This window comes from Bicyclus anynana, chromosome 2 (assembly GCF_947172395.1).
Source record: "Bicyclus anynana chromosome 2, ilBicAnyn1.1, whole genome shotgun sequence".
NCBI classification, from domain to species: Eukaryota; Metazoa; Arthropoda; class Insecta; order Lepidoptera; family Nymphalidae; genus Bicyclus; species Bicyclus anynana.
The window spans coordinates 1170059-1188026 of NC_069084.1; the positions used below are offsets into that span (position 1 = coordinate 1170059).

General features: G+C 37.0%; 2 protein-coding genes across 2 annotated transcripts in view; one reads left to right on the top strand and one right to left on the bottom strand.

Moving 5' to 3' along the window:
• LOC112047351 (probable 39S ribosomal protein L24, mitochondrial) overlaps positions 1 to 17968 on the bottom strand; it is a 503102-nt gene that overhangs the window by 86765 nt on the left and 398369 nt on the right. The gene's annotated exons all lie outside the window — the stretch shown is intronic.
• Positions 10689 to 17968, top strand: part of LOC112055612 (protein madd-4) — a 352294-nt gene continuing 345014 nt past the window's right edge. Inside the window, exon 1 of the mRNA XM_052886188.1 lies at positions 10689 to 11034. The gene's annotated coding sequence lies outside the window, so the exon portion shown is untranslated. The remainder of the gene's footprint in view (positions 11035 to 17968) is intronic.

Sequence of the window (17968 nt, forward strand, 5' to 3'; positions counted from 1 at the left end):
AGAAGTCAGAGCTCAGTGCCTAGTGGGAGTTTTCAATGGTTTCATGTTGTGACGATTGAGTAAACGTAAACGCGAATTCCTAAGGAATTGAAACAGCGCCATTTAGTGGCACTACTGCACAACTGTTTCAATTCCTTACACATTCGTTTCAAGTCCCAAGTCTAGGTCCTCATCAATACAAATAAATCTAGCCTAATCTCAAGGTAGCTACTGTAAGCCTTTGAGGAGTTCCATTAACTGTCATTCGTCTTCATCACCAGACCCCTAATGACAATCACAAACCGTCTAGGTGGTTAGTTCTTGTCGACACAAATTAATGGAGCCCAAACACAATGCAACTACTGTAAACCGTTGAAGAGTACCGGTCGTGTGTGCTTCGGTTTCATCATCAGATCGACTACAGACCTTTATAGAATTGTAGCTGTTCTTACGATTTTTGAATGTTTTCCTCGATTTCTCCAGGATACCACCATCATATCCTTACATGATGACAATGGGACCACTTCAAGAGTACCCTTTCTAACAAAAAAGAATTTTCAAAATTGGTTAAGAAACGATGAAGTTCTGAGGCTAAATTTTAAAAAAACATACGCGTCGAACTGAGAACCTCCTTTTTTTCTGAAGTCGGTTAAAAATAACCAAATACATGTCAGCTGAAGTTTTACGGTTTAAAAGTTACAATAAATTTCGTTATTTTATTACGCCTAGATGTCAGCTATCACTCTCTAGACTCTAGAGTATGTTGTTCTCTACTGGACATTCTGTGTAAATTCAAGTTACGTAGAAACGAAAATTTTCATCATTATTTACACAGATTCATAATTATTTACTCATCGAGAGCGCAAAGCGAAATGAAGCCACAAACAAAGTCCACAGTTTCAAAGGGTAAGTAACTTAAATAAATATATAAATATACGGTTCGATGCAGTGAAAAAGCAAAACGTAACCGCATACAGTTCGCGCGGTGACCACAATAGCTGCGTCATAGCGGACAATTGGCGGACTATTGTTTACGTGGCTGTAACCAGCCAGACGAATCTATTTCTATTGGTTTACACCACACATTTGAGGCTAAAACCCACCACGCTGATCCAATGCGAATTAACAGGCAAGGTGTAAACATTACATACAATTACGACAAAGTGGCGTTCTGTTGCTTCTGCTACAGAACTTGAGGCAACAGACCCTAAATAGTCTTAAGAAAATTTAACAATAACCACATTATTATAATCTTTATAAATAAAGTTAAAATCCAAATGAAAAATCTGAAAAAAATCACAAATTTCTTCAGACATTGGTCTTTCATATTGGCGTTAATAAGAATTTATTTATCAACTACTACACTATTAGCGTAAGACATTGTGATAAAAGATAAAATTATGTTACGTAAGATCTTTTCTTTCTTTCTTTAACGATAACTATCAGATGTTAATGATAACGACCGGGACTGACGATTTAATGCGTTGTCCGTCGGTTTTCTGGATGTGTAACACCACTAATTTCCCACTTAACCGGGCTGGTATCAAGAGCTTGTACAAAGAACGAAAAAGTCACAACTTCTTTGCCAGACCCAGTACCACATTTCATTCAAAACCACATCATCATTAACAATAAATTTACTTTTTTACTGTTGGTTTACTGTTGAGTCTCTTGTCAGAATGAGAGGGGATAAGCTAATTAGTCTACCATGCACCCAATCAGACTTCACACACGTAGAGAAAAATCACAGGTATGCATACAGTTTGCTTCCACCATTTGAGACAAGTGATATTTGAACTTCTTAAAATGCCCCTAACTGAAAAGTTGGAAGTGAACGCCCCGGACCAAAATCAAACCTACGCCCTCCGAATCGAAGGCAGAAGTCAAATCCACTGGGCTGTCACGTTCAAATTCAAAGCCACATAGGCTTACAATCAAACCAACGATATACAGTTACCTATAAATACACTGTGCAGTGAAAAAGTAATGTAAAATAACCGCACACAGTTCGCACGGTGACCAGTGACCACAATAGCTGCGTTATCGCGGACAATTGTTTCCGTGGCCGCAGCCTGGCCCCCGGCCAGTGGCGAGGGCTATAGATTTTTAGAATCAACTTTTAATTGCTCCACACCACACATATGTACTTACGCGGTTTTCAGAAGTCCGGATCGTTTGTTTTGGAGTTTGTACATGGATTTGAGTATTTTTAACTGCCCACGTGAAAAAGAGTGGTGTTAAAAGTCGGACCTGTCTAACTGTGTTGTTGTATGTTTCAGTGGCGAAGGATGAAATTAAGATGAAGGGTAAGCCGTCCCAAACAAAAGGAAATTCATATAGCGCGATACAAACTAAGGTTTCTCATATATTTAGATACAGTACAACAATGAATGTGCATGGATTTTTAAAAGTAACCTGGCGGGAATCGGCTTGCGTAAATTCTTCTTGTAGTATCTAAAGAGTGGATGTGCTGCGATGCGGTTTTTTTTTGTTTAAAAATTGATGTACGAACCTAATCGAGATGGTTCTTAATTAACTATTGACAAAGACGATCCGATTTAATTTTTACCTGACTGTTTATTTAATTTTCTTACTTTCTGTCAAATAATAGACAATATATTATGTGAATACACTTATGAGAAAATGGTTTGTGGAGCTTCTAAATGGAATAGTCCTGATAAATGGACACGTGTGGTACCCTATCATGTATTTCAAAGTTCTTCCAACTTATGTGGGTACGGAACGAACATACCTAAAGTGTAATTAAAACTATAATAATTATGATATTTTCAATTTACGGCGTTTGTTAGCGTTGTTTCTATGAACTGGTATAATTTGAATACTAATTGCGTACTGAACTTCGCGACTACGGTTATTAATTACCTATGTATGTATTTTAGCAATAACTAGTATGTATGATTCTAGATGTAATATGCTATATTGCACAGTAAATTAGCTACCTACTTCGAATTACAAGACGGTTGTAAGAGAAAAAAATATTTTCAAGAACTTACTAGGTAAGTGTGTTGCAGGGGCGATGGTTTCTAACAACTCGATTCCTATTGGGTTACCTTTTAAAAAATCCACGAGTTTTACGGACGTACATAATTTAACGTAGTCAGTCAAAAACACACCTACGAGAAAATTTCAATCTTCGCTACTGTTGTGTAGGTATAAAAATATTATTATAAAAACAAAAAAAAACAGATTGCTTAAGCGTAATGAACTGAAAAAAGAAAAACAAGTCACTAATATCAATGTAAAATTCATACTTTTTTACTTATTTTACTAAACAAAAAGAGTTGTACGTAACATTAACATGAATAAATAAATAATAAAAATAAAAAAGCCTTTTATTATTTCCCATTTACATAAGGTATAAGGTACAATAATTATTCTAATAATTTTTAAACAGAACAAAGTAGGTAACACTTTTATACTTAGTACATTTTTTTGCATTTTATCTTTTTATTAATATTTTTTATGTTACTTGTATCTATTTATTTTTCTTTCTTTTTCTCTATATATTATATATTAGGATCACATTAACATGATCCTAATAAAAATAGAGGTAAACAAAGGAAATAAACTAATCAAGAAAAAAGGTGTTTATGTTTTTGTTAGCCTGTCATGCAGTTGCAGTGCCTCTCAGAGTAATATGGACAGACGGACGTGTTTCACGCTATATATAGCCGGTTCAGAGGTTAATAGGCGATCGGTCGGTTCTGTTCTTTTAACATTTTAAACGCCTTTACGTCTTTAGTGAGAGCGATGCTATCTTTATGGGTATTGGGTCGGTCGGCTTTTATGACTTGAATCTCATTTTTAAGTCCCAAAATGGAGCTTTATTGTAATTAAGTATTTCTCTTTTGTTTCCTAACTTTTGTAAAGCTAAGTCGGAAAATAAGAATTAGGAAGTCTTAGGAGATAGAGTGAAACCCTCTTTCGAATATTCTAGTAAAAACATTTTTGTCTTTGACATTTTTTTTTGTCATTTTGTTTGATTTTATTCGTAAAATGTGACTTTTTTGTTCGTGTTTTTTGTGTTTCATTGAACTCGAAGAAAGAAAGTATAGAAACGGCAAAAAATATTTAATACTTTATTTTCTGCATTTACTTATTAAAAATAGCCTTTCAAAGTGCGTTTAGTCATCATTGTGTAAAAAAAGTGGTACACGGTGGTTTTGCATACAAGGTAGAAAACATAAATTCAGGACATAGCTTGAATAAATAAGAGCTTATGACATAGGTAAACTTTCTCCCAGAACAAGTACAGTTCCCAATGGACTTTTTACAATCGAGATAAACTTAAGTTTTGGGCCTATCTCTCCTAAATAATATATTCTCTGACTAGGTTAAATTCTTATCGTTGTCATTACCACCTCTGAACATGGACACTATCAACATTTAAAAAAGCGAATGGTCACTATCACATGATCACAATATCACGAATTGTAGTTAGCAGACGTCCGCTAAGAACGGATTTTGCGCTAGGGCCGGATTAGGGAGGCCTAAAGACGAGCTGTGGTATCCCAGTGGACATGTGGTAGCCCAGTGGAGGTGCATGCCCCGGACCGGATTCGAACCCACACTCTCCGGAATCGGAGGCAGGGGTCATATCCACTGGGCTATCACAACTCTTTGTTCAGTTATTTGCATTTTATGAAATTAAATATCAAACATGTCTCAAACGGTGAAGGAAAATCATCGTAAGAAAACCTTTATACCAGAGAATTTTCTTATATTATATGGGTTGATAATGATGAAGGGGGACGAAGTCGCGGGCGTCCGCTAGTAATAGAATATTTTCTAGATTTTAATTCACATTGTTCCATCATCATTGTCAGCCTATTTGTAACGGACCACTACAAGTCCAGGCCTGAGTATAGGCCCACAACGCTCTGCCCAAAAAGCTGTGAATTTTAATTAAAAAATTCTTAAAAAGAAAGAAAAACTAGCATAGTCCGACCCAGAAATCCATCAGGACCTCGTGGATCGAAGACACAGGATAACCAATGGACCAACAATGCTTGAACCACATAATTCACAAGACATTTCTATCAAAACGAAGTCGTTTCCAGAACCACATAATCATACTTCCATATCTAATACACACTTTATTTCCCGATGATTAATTTATTATTATAAAATCTGAACGCTTTTCCATAAATCGAGGCAGCTTATTTGTCATGGCTAGAGAAATAAGATCGTAATGAATTTGCATTTTGCATCGGTTCATTATAAAACCCCCGGGAGCTGCGCGGCGCTTCAAACAAAATTTCCAATATTTTATTAAACGGAAACTTCTTTTATTTATAAATTATTTTATATACCCTTGAAAACAGTTTAGATTGTTAAGTAATTACGCATTATGTGAGCAAGGCTTCGTCCTTGTGGAGTTGATTATTAAAATTTTTATCCGGTTTTAATGAAAGAAAGAATATAGCTGCTAGCGATGATTAAATGTAATGTAATATTATAAAGAGGTAAGGTTAAACTGAACTTAAAAAGCAATCGTACGATTCTTAAAATTGTTTCACCATCGGAAAGTTACATTTTAATCGAGTGACATAGGCTATATATTATCCCCGGATTTTTACTGGAACTGGAACTGCGAGGGTGAAACCACGGGGCGTTTGCTAGGCTTTCTATAAAAATAAACTCGTTTAGCAGTTTCAGAGATTATCGTAAATATACAAGACCGCGATAAAATCTCATGTTTTAAAATAAGTGCCAAGTCCTTTTTGTCGCAATTTGTGTGATTTAATTTTCAATGTCATAAATGTAAATGATAAAATATGTTGAGCAATCGACGATTAACCCTTGTAAATAACTTTTTTTTTGTAGGAGTACTATATGCAGACTCATACAGAAAAGATTTTTTATTCATTTGCATGCTGTGTTTATTTGTAAGTAGGTAATTACTACACTTATTAGTAATTGATAGATTATAATAATAATACTTTATTTCAAGCTTCAACAGGCTCATAGTAATGAGTAAGAAAATAGATTATTAATGACTAATTATTAATAGATTAATCAACAGTGAGCCGAATATGGGTTGTTAATGATCAAAATCGCTGCTTGCACTGTATTATCTAACCAGTTATATTTATTAAAATTTAAATTATTCGGATGAATTATATTATGTTTCCTAAATTTTATCTTGTTCCTATATATACCTATGTTTGAGTAAAAAAGTTTTAAAGAAATAGGATTTTATCAGTTTAGATTTAATCAATTAAATTGGCTCAATATCAGCAAGAAAAAAATCGCAGCAAGTTAATAATAAACGCAATAAACAGTGAATCCCGGGTAATTTCTTAGCAAATAAGATCTCCATTGCGCTAGACAAATAAAGGGCACGATCAACGCCTAGCAATAAACCTAAGGATCCCTGGAGAAATATTGCATTCGCTACGATGTAATAACAAGGAAATTACAAACAACTGGTCAGCATTGAGTCAGTTCACACGAATAGGGTTTTGTACATTGAAATTTAATTAAAACTTAAATTGGATTTAAGTTTAGTAGTAGGAATATTCATCGCACAGTTGTTCCGTGGTAAGCTGGTCCGGCTACCGACAATGGGGTTCGAAACCCGGGTCAAGAAAACAAAAAATTGATTATTGGGATTTTTCTTACAAGACGGCGTTAGTATACCCCCGTGCCTCGGAGAGCACGGAAAGCTCGTGCTCTCCGTGGCACGCAAGCACAAGCACGGAAAGCTTTGACGGCCTTCGTGGCGCAGTGGTATGCGCGGTGGATTTACAAGACGGAGGTCCTGAGTTCGACCTTCGGCTGGGCCGACTTAGGTTTTCTGAATTGGTCCAGGTTTGGATGGTAGGACGCTTCCACTGTGGCTTCCACTAAGTCTTTGCCGGTAGGGTGATAACAAGCCCCAGCCGAAGCCTTCCACCAGGTCCATGGACCAATTAAGAAAACTTCAATCCGCCCAGCCGGGGATCGAACCCATGACCTCTGTCTTGTAAATCCACCGCGCATAGCATTACGCCACGGACGCCATCAAAATAACTATAAGGAGGTACGCGTACCTTTGGGTTCTTCTTCTTCTTCTTCTTCTTTTCCTGGCCTTTTCCGCACTTGGCCACTAAGGTTTGGCCGTTGTACGTCCCTTCGGTGCTGGTTTCCGCTGGAGTCACTCCAGCCAACCGAGCTCGCTCCAGAAGCTTAGCAGGCCGCCCAGGTCGCCGAACGCCTCATGGAGTGTTGCTGGGGATCCAATGTGTGCTGCGCGTTGTTCCGATACACCTCTGCATCTAAGCATAACATGTATCGGGGTTTCCTCTTCCTCCATGCATGCTCTGCAAAAAAGGCTGTCGGTTATACCTAGAACCGAAAGGTGTTTGTTTAGTGAACAGTGTCCTGTCATTAGTTCGGTAACAGTTTTAAGTTTGCTACGGTTTAGGTTAAGTAGTTTTGTGGTCAAACGTGAATCGAGTCTTGGAAAAACCCTACCCTTGGGTTATTCAAATAGGCGAATAATAATGATGATATCCTAATTCAAGTTTAAACATGGTTGGATTTTCTCAACTCCATTATGGATCTCTAAGAAAAAGAAACGTTTTAGCAAACGCTAATACAAGGGGATGGACAGAATCTCATCGCCCGTTGACGGATAAGCCCATTTGTATTCACGAATTATCATGTTTATAAGAACTTTTTTTAGCTGTCTTGAAATTGATCTGCTTCTGATTTTCTATAATTTGATGCTGCTTTATTGACTCTGTGGTTAGTTAGTTTAACTACAGACAATGAGGTCTAGGGTTCTCATCCCGGGTCAGGCAAACAAAAAAAGTTCATTATTGTGATTTTCTTACAAGAATAATCTCAATAGCGCCTGGACTTGGGAAGTTGGTACTGATGTTGGTACACCTCTTTCTTCGAGAGTACGTAAGACCCTGCGTCTAATCTTCCTCCGGTCGTGTCGATCTGCCGTCCCATCGGACTGTGAGAGTGAGGGAATAGAGAGTGCACCTGTATAATGCGTACATGGTAAATCTCACCATGAAATAGGCTACTCGCCTGCTGTATAAAACCAAGAACATTTTTTGCATATAGTCAGTTTAGATGACTAGAAACGCTAATCACATTTTTATTTGTGAAAACAATCTCGTAATAATAAAACAAAATTGTATTTTTATCACGTCACCGTAAACGCCAATCATAAACTGTGACGTCATTCGCTACAAGGCATCGGTTTGTGATTGGCGCTTGCGGTGACGTGATATATCACATCACTGCAAATGCCAATCACGCTGTTATCTCTATGAATGACGTCACTTGCTAATGTGTTGTGTTTCGGCGGCAAAAATTTTATTAGTATAGATATTTTTTCATTTATATTAAATTTTGTACTGGTTATTATTGCCGGGAAAAAATATAGCTTATAATACTTCTATAATTAAGTTTAAACACTGTTTACAAAACAGGCAAGTAGCCTATTGGCTGCTGTGACCGAAAAAAAAGAACAATTAGGTTGGGAGCATATGACAAGTGATTTCATAAAAAATGTTCACTTGTCAGTGAGGTTGTGTTGTTAGTAGATAATTTAGTCTAAGAAAAAAGAAAACGTCAATATTTTACAAGGCATCTGACCCAGGGCTCGAACCGAGGACCTTTTAGCCCGATGACGTAGGCCCGCTGGACCAACAAGCTCGAGTGGAATCATCTTCCAATCAAATTTGTATTATCCGATAATTTCAAATCGAATGAACACATAACCAATATCCTCTGTAACCGGTCGGATAATAAAACACACGTTTTATTGCAATCAATTTATTTGAATCACTCTGTTTACGCGCGTGCGTAGTCGCGTCGATGATCGGCAATTAGTGTGTTACCTACCATCAAGTAGAATGTACTTACAAATTCATCGATTCCACACAACGGGGTCAGGTCAGTCATTTTTTTTTTAGAGATGCGTTAACAAAACTATAAACTGATATTAGTAGAAAACCAGTATAAATAATTAATAATTAATCTTTAATCGTTTATTGAGCTGGTGTACAGTCCACCATTAATAATGGAAAGGAAAATTTCATTGGTAAGGGTTTCGTTTTTGTATCTAAGTAAGTTGAAACCTAAAAACTTAAAAATAATTACATTTTTTAATTTTTGAAAGGCTTGGAATCTATTCCTCTTCAATCTACTATCAGGATAGCAGCTTTCTAATTCTAAGTTACATAAAACAAACATGTCAAGTTTTGGGCAAGTGGTACTGAAAATCTGTGCCTGGTTCAGGGACCATTTATGGCAAATGACCTTGTTAAAATGAGGCCTTAAATTTGGCATTGGCTATTCGTACGTGTGCTGTTTCAACTATGGCCATAAATGTGAGAATAATACGGATTTGTGGTCTTAGAAACTGTAATGACGGTCTTCGGTTTAGGACGGATCACGCGAAAGGAAAACTTTTTTTGCCGGTAGATCGGTAGAAACAGATTAAATCTCAGCTAATTTAAAAGTAATAATTTTTCAAACTGAAATGGAACTTCGGTGCCAAGATCATTAAAATATTGTTTTATCGGCAGAATCTCGATGAAATCCCTACGGTAGAATAAACCTTCGAAATACGCAATGCTCATGTAAAGGTTAGGCTAGGTTTGCCGGAAACGCGCAGCCAACATAAATATCTTAACAACAATCTACAAAAATAAAAGATGGAATGATGCAAAAAAAATCTTAGGATTTTTTGACATAGCCGAGCTATTGTCAAATATACATAAAAAACAATTATTGCACAAAATAAGCACGCGCTTGACACTTCTAAGTCTAGTTTGAAGGAATACGTTGGCCTAGATGATGACTATTCAGTCTAGTTTTAAAACTTGCTCAGTTGTAGGACTAATTACAACACTTTTCCCGCGTCAATGTTTGCAGCTGATACGTATGATTTGTGCACCTTTATGACAAATGTAATTATACATTTTTATTAAGGCAATAGCGCTTCCGACTTGGATCTCCTCATTGCTTTCACCAAGGCATGATTGTAGAGTGTAATTAAGCGCTAACCTAATATATTTAAAAAAGATCAGTAATCTGAAGACATTCCATGTGCTTAAATCATTCGCATAGGAAGACTCTGTTTATAGGATATCAATGATGCAGGATAGAGTTCCGTCCGATGTCTGGTACGAACTGGTATAATAGTGAATTGATTAGAAATACTGAAAATAAACTAGTAACTTTATTAGTTACTAGTTTATTTTCAGTATTAATTTAAGTAGTAGAGATTTTTGTAACAGACAGTCATAGGAAGTACAGCCATGCTTGTATCCACCGCCAAGAAGCCCTGCTATGTTCCGTTCTGTACAGGCACTTTTGCCGGTGTACTTAAGGCCAGTATGTTTTCATCTACGTCTCAGGTTGGATACTTACAGGGGCAGTATTTTATAGGACCCGTTACTTATATTTGTTGGCTGACTGAATTGTTCAAGTAACTCATTAGCTTTATATAAGCTACGAATGTTCCAAAGCTAGTTTTAGACAAACGTTACAATGAATCTCTATTCTTTGTTTTTATCTAAAACACCTACAATTTCTAAAACATCCCCCAAAAGTCTGATACGGCGACGAAATTTTTGAATTTTACATAAGCATAGATAACGCAATGCGACGTATATCATTCCGTGGCCCGTAGCGGGCTAGCGGCCGTACCATGCGCAAACGGCAAACGGTAACACGCGCGGTCTCGAGGCGGACGTGCGGCTCAGTGCTGCCAACGTGCGCGGCGAAATTACTGTCTATGACTTTTGCGTTCGAACGTTCGAAAATTTAAAACTTGAGCGATCAATTAAAAAAAATAATTCAAATTCTGTCTGTGACTTTGCGTTCGGAAATTTAAAACTTGAGCGATTATTTTAAAAAAAGAAACAATATTTGTTTGTGACTGAATATACGTTCGGAAATTATAAACTTATTTATTAATCTTAAATAGTGAATTATTTATTGTTTATTGTGCTGTGAATTTTGTGTGTTTCTGTGCAGGATTGTGATTTTATTTTATTATTTTTGGAGGATCAGATACTGCAGGTAAGTTGTAGTTTAAAATAAGTCTACAATAATATAGGCTAAAAAGGCTAGAAACCATAGCTGTAAAGTAGTTGTGAAAAAAAGGTGATGTATTTTCAATCAGAGATTACTGAACCAACCTTTGCCTTTTCCCTACGGGAAAGAATAAAGAAAAAAAAAGTGACTGAATCAATTTTGGTAAAAGGAAAAAAATATATAGATAGGAAACAACTTGAAGGAAAAGGACGTTTATCTAATTTTTGTAGCGAAAACAAAATTAGAAAGTGATAGAAATATGGGATAAACGTTATAATTATCGTTAATTGTTCAGGTTCTAACACCACAAACTATCGATTTAATAATAATAGGCATACTTTGTAGTTTCAATATTTCAGCCATATAATAGTTGAAATTACTAATAATAATTAGAGACGTTTTTAAGCATTGTCCTATTTACTAATATTATATAGAGGTAAAGTTTGTGGTATTGCAGGAGGTAATTTCTGGATCTACTAAACCGATTTTGAAAATTCTTTTACCACTAGAAAGCTACATTATTTCTGAGTGTTATAGGCTATATTTTATCCCAGAGTGTTTCGGGAGGCGTTGGCTAGTCATTTAATAAAGTAGGTTTTTTACTTATCCATCTAAAAACTTAGGTGGTCTAAGTAACCCAAATATATAATTTCTAATAGTTCAAGTAAGTAGAGTGACTTATTTGTAGCGAGTTAATTTTCCAAGACACTTTGATAACCGAATTGAAAACGTTTCGCTATTTATGCTATGCTGAGTCGGAAAATTGAATCTATTGAAAGCATAAAGTAAATGGTAAGTCAATATTTTATATCAAAAGACATCAATTCTTATAGCATAAAAGAGATTTATTTAATTAAATACTTACAAGTTTCTACGGTATAAGTAAAAAAGAAATAGGTAGTCTTTGAGCTGCTTCTGCCAGAGCTGATCTTAGGAGGTACTACCGACATACCTATTTATGACATTAAGAAGCATTGCCGTGTGCCAGTCTGAAGAGTTTACAGTTTCAGGCTATTCCTTGGCTGGTGGGAGGCTTCGGCTATTTACCACCCTACCGACAAAGACGTACCGCCAAGCAATTTAGCGTTCCGGTACGATGTCGTGTAGAAACCGAAAAAGGATAAAGTTTCATCCTCCTCCTAACAAGTTAGCCCGCTTCCATCTTAGACTGCATCATCACTTACCATCAGGTGAGATTGTAGTCAAGGGCTAACTTGTAAAGAATAAAAAAAGGCGCATGAGGCTTAACATTACGCCTGAAGAGCCTGATCACTGGAAGACAGATGAGCAGGGCAGCGCGTTGTGTCACATCTTGCAAATTCTTTTTTAAAGACCATGCTATTATTGAACAGGGCGTACAGGGCCAGGTCTTGTAGCCATTAGGCACGTCGATCTCTTTCTACGATCGCAAACGCTTCGAAAATTAAATGATGTATGAGAATGACATTCGGTATCGACAAGTCACGTGATTAAGTTATCGATCGGATCTGCCAATGCCATAAATTACTTAATTTTCGAAGCGTTTGCGATCATAGCCAGAAAATCTACGCGCTACATGGCTACAGGCCAAGGCCTTTTTTAGAAAAGGAGATATGAAGCTAAAATGCATTACGCTGCTTCAATTCAGGTAGGCGGGCTTCAATTCATAGATTTAAAAATGCACTGCTTACCCTTAGCCTGTATCGTAGAAGGAATTTTCCATGTTGTTCAATTTAAGTAGGCAGAAGAATGTTTACACTGGACAAAAAACTAGTGTACGACACAGGCGGTCTTAGGGTGATAATGTTAAATTCTCTAAAGATCAGGATGTTAATGAAAGTAAGCGGGACAGACGGCTTAATGTGCTCTTTATGACACTACGAATTATTCATCTCCAGACATGAAATTGTTACTGAAAATTTCCATGAAGAGAGAACTTCAGAATTTCCCACGAGTAGCCCGACACAGGATTCGAACCCGAGACATTGTGATCCGATGCTACATAGGCTAACCGCTAGCAGTTTAATTAGAAATAAATTTTTTTTTTTATAGTTTCCTATTAATATTGTAAATACTAAAGAGGTAAAGTTTGTGTTGTAGGGGGTAATCTCTGGATCTACTAAACCAATTTTAAAAATTCTTGTAGCACTAGAAAGCCACGTTATTTCTGAGTGTCATAGGCTATATTATACCCCCGTATTCTTACGGGAACGGGAACTACGCGAGTGAATCCGTGGAGCGTCGGGTACTCGGAGTTCTTCAAATGATTAGATCTATGACTTAGTAATCTAACAAAGTTAGATGAAAGCAAGTCAATATGTAAAATGATAGAGAATTATTACACTTTTATACAATTCTTTGCTCTCTATGTCTTGTATTTGCAGAACCTTTTATAGGCTGAGTAAACGGACGCAAAGCAAATAGAGTTGGATAATTATTTGCGCAGATTGTGACGCCTGCACGGAGTGCTTGCGAGAAAATCAAATGCTTTCGATTTAACCGATTCTTTTATACTTATCTAATAGTTTTGTTTAGTTTAGTTTTATCGGCCTCCGTGGCGCAGTGGCATGCGCGGTGGATTTACAAGACGGAGGTCCTGGGTTCGATTCCTGGCTGGGTCGATAGAGATTTTCTTAATTGGTCCAGGTCTGGCCTGGTGGGAGGCTTTGGCCGTCGCTAGTTACCACTCTATTGGCAAAGACGTACCGCCAATCGATTTAGCCAGTAGTGCCAGTACGATGTCGTGTAGAAACCGAAAGGAGTGTGAATTTAATCCTATACTCTTAACAAGTTAGCCCGCGTCCATCATATATCATAAATCTTTAAAACTAAGCAACGGATTTTAATGCGGTTTCTTTTAATAGAGTGATTGAAGAAAAAGGTTTATATGTATAATAACATCCATGGTACCCGCGGGATTTGTGAAAAGCGAACGATAGTCTATAATATAAAAATTAATGTATGAAATGTGTTGCAAATCTCAAGAACGGCTTTACCGATTTGGCTAATATTTTTTTTAGAATATTCCTTGAAGTAGGAGGATAATTCTTACGAAGGGAAAAAATAAAAAAGTCTAAGGGGTAGGGTGGGGTAGGTGTAGGGTCGGAGTAGAGTAGGGTAGGGGAAGGAAAGAAGTGCACATAAGTGGGGGTGGGGTAGGTGTAGGGTCGGAGTAGAATAGGGTAGGGGAAGAAGTACACATAAGTCAAAGAGACTTGGCCAGGTCAGCTAGTTCTAAAAACCATGTAGCATCAGCATAGGTGGATAAAGCTCTATAACATTATTCCCTATGAGTCCTGAAGTCCAATTGCGCATTAATAATATTAATTAGATAATATATTTTTACAACACTAACCTTGAAACAAAAAAGTGCTCCGAAATTCCTTCAATACAAGGTGAGATCGTAGAGCCAAAAGATTTTCAAATCATAATAGATTCTATTGTAATACACATACAAGCTATTTTTGAACGAGAGAGATGAAATTGTAGAGTTATTAAAGTGGAACGATGGCTTAACAGGCTCTTCAGAGCGCGGCTGAAGTGATGGCTGCTTAAAACGCAATTGTTTGATGTATGGTGTCGCAACTTGTAACTAGGTCAGCCTGGAGGCATAACATGCGACCAACGACATACCTTATCAGCCGATAGTCGTCCACTGCTGGACATAGGCCTCTTGCATGGGCTTCCAAGCACAACGGTCTCGAGCCGCCAGCATCCAGTGGCTCCCTGCAACTCGCTTTATATCCTCAGTCCACCTAGTGGGAGTCGACCAACACTGTGCTTTCCGGTGCATCGGCTTTTCGAACTATGTGGCCTGCCCATTGCCACTTCAGCTTCGCGACTCCCTGAGCTGTGTCAGTGACTTTGGTTCGTCTGCAGATCTCCTCATTTCTGATTACATTATTAATCTAAGCCCGCCATTCAGCATTGGACCAGCTTGAAGGGTATAAGCTCTATATCCGCTCTCAAGCCTTGGGTCTGTAGTTGGGCGTATAAATAGGCTGATAAATATTGACGTTTCCTTGAGCTATCAAGACGTAATATTGAAATAAATGAATTTTGATTTTTTTTTAATAATAATATCAAAATCGTGTATGTCGGACGGACCGTATGCATTAATTAATACAGTTCAAACACATGGCTAGTGGGAGGCTTTCAGCCGTGGCTATAGTATGCGCATTATCATCTGAGTCGTCCGGTCATAAAAGTCAAAAAAGATAGGAATGTGCAGCGCGCCTACCTGCGCACCCTAATTATCGATAAACGGCTACCTGCGCACGTGCTAATGATGAGTCAATAATGATTTGGACGATTCTGATTGGTCGGTTTCTAATGTAATTGCATTGCGTATTTTTTTTGCTATAAATGTGTTTACTGCAATTAAATAAATACATTCATGTGTTACTCGTTGCGCACTATGGATACTAATATATAATAAATTTGGCAGAAGACGAAGATTCTGATGATGAAGACTCAGATGAAGATTAATTTTATTTCGTTAATAATTATATAATATGAAATATGTATTATATTAAATCAAATATTGTTAATTTTTTTAATTTTGTGAACAAGATACGATAATAAACTTTACTTATCGATAATATGTCTTTCATTGTTACACCCTTCACTAGACGGCTCCATAAGACCCATAAGTGCAAGCGAGATAGATATAGAGAAATGATTTATGGCCCTAAGACTCAGTTGTTAATGCTATTAGTATAGTTACCACCCCACTGGCAAAGACGTACCGCCAAGCGATTTAGCGTTCCGGTACGAAACCGTGTAGAAACCGAAAGGGGTGTGGATTTTCATCCTACTCCTAACAATTTAGCCCGCATCCATCTTAGATTGCATCACTTGTCATGAGGTGAAATTGTAGTCAAGAATAAAAAAAAAACATAGCCTCATTTGTCACCGCATTGGGTAGAAAGATCCAAGCCCCTGCATATTACATACTGCTTATAAAATGTGAATACTATACAAAACAAAACTTTCCAAAAGAAACATGAATCACGGCTATGACAGTATGACAGGGAAATCTTTTCCGCGAAACTTGGCTGCACTGCGAAACAATTTGGAATCAAGAAAGACCGATTTCCACAAATCAGTCGTCTCTGCAATTTGCATACACGGAAGGAAACAAATGAAATGAGCTGTGACAACCCAGTAGATATGGCCACTGAGCTGTCACAGCTTTGAATCCGGTCTAGAGCATGCACCTCCAATTATGTGCATTTTAAGGAAGAACATCGTGAGGAAGCCTGCAAATCTGAAAATTTTCTTAATTCTCTGCGTGTGTAGTCTATTAATCCGCATTAGATTAGTGTGGTGGACTATTGGCGTAACCCCTGTCATTCTGAGATTCACTCGTACTCAACAGTGAACCGAAAATGAGTTACTAATGATGATGATTGAAGGACAGAAAAACTTTATTGTACCATTGGGTGCCGCGACTTCGTCCGCGCGGAAGGCAATTTTAAATCATTTCGAAAAATTAACTTAAACTGCTGATCCGTTATTTTTCAGGTGTCTTAGTACATAATTTAAAGGCGATAGATTTTCCTTCAAAAGGTTTCATATATGAGAGAGTTTAATTCTTTTTAACTCGGTATTATACTTAATATAAACATGAAAAGAGTTCGTTTATTTGTTACATTTTTTTTTATGCAATATAGGCCAGCGCTTGACTACAATTAAGCCTGATGGTAAGCATTAATGCGGTCTAAGTTGGAGCGCGCTTACCTAGAATATGCCTATTCACTCTAGCTTTGAAGGTGTCCAAATTATATTTGTCAGGAAACACAAACGCCGGAAGGGCATTCCAAATTTTTGCTGTACGAATTAGAAATGTAGATGCAAATCTTTTCGTACGAGTTGCCTGGACATCCACAATATATGGATGCCACCGTTTGTTAACATAGTGTTAATCTCTTAATTTAACACGTTCGCTGCGGTACGAGGTCAATTGACCTCGTACATTTAGCGTCGTCAAGAGTTACGAGGTGGATGGACCTCGTACCACACCACGTAAAGTTTTAGTATGAGGACAAAAAACCTCGTACCGCACCAGAGGAAAGTACAGAAAAATCAGTGCCGCAGCGAACTTGTTAAATTATGGGTAAAGGCTATAAAATGTGGGCTTAAATAATTCATTGGAAACTAATAAATGGACTACCCAAGTTATCCATTCACTGGTAACTATGAAAGTTCATTACGAACACACCGATTTCCGCGTAAGCTCGAACGAATTCCCTAGTGAATAATTTAATTATATTAATATTGTTTAATTAAATCCACTAGCACTGTGTTATTGTATACCCGTTTATACGGAAATTGCAGTTTCAGTATAATTAATTTTATGATACAAGTATTTTGGTGTTTGGTGTTGTTCACATCGTATAGTTCAATTAAATTCGATATTAAATTTTCAACTGACTTTCAATAAAATCTTTTTAACAAAAAACAAAAAAGACTAATAACATCGCTACCTTCTGAACAATTTAAAGGCGGTGCCAAGCCATACACGTAAGTATTAATAAAAGTTTCTGTTCCGTTTCGTTTCTGAAAGAACTACGGGATAGAACCGTCAGAAAATCCTAAAACTTTTTGATTTAAACGCCTTGAGTTGATGCACCGGCTTCAGTCCCATAGTTAGTTAAATATAGGCTCATTAAATTTAATTTCGGGTTAGCTTATTTTCTTTATACATTTATTGTGATTTTTTATGAATCTTTAAACTGCTTTTTAACTGAGTTCAAAAAAGGGGGAGGTTCTCAATTCGATTGCATGTTTTTTCCCCTACCGTTTGAGAGTTAGATGCCACAGACAAGTAGACAGACAGACACATAGTAAACTCATAATACCTCTCTCTTGAGTCGGTATTTAAAAATGGAATTAAACGTACGAGGAAAATAGTAGGTACCTACCGTTTAACGTGGCA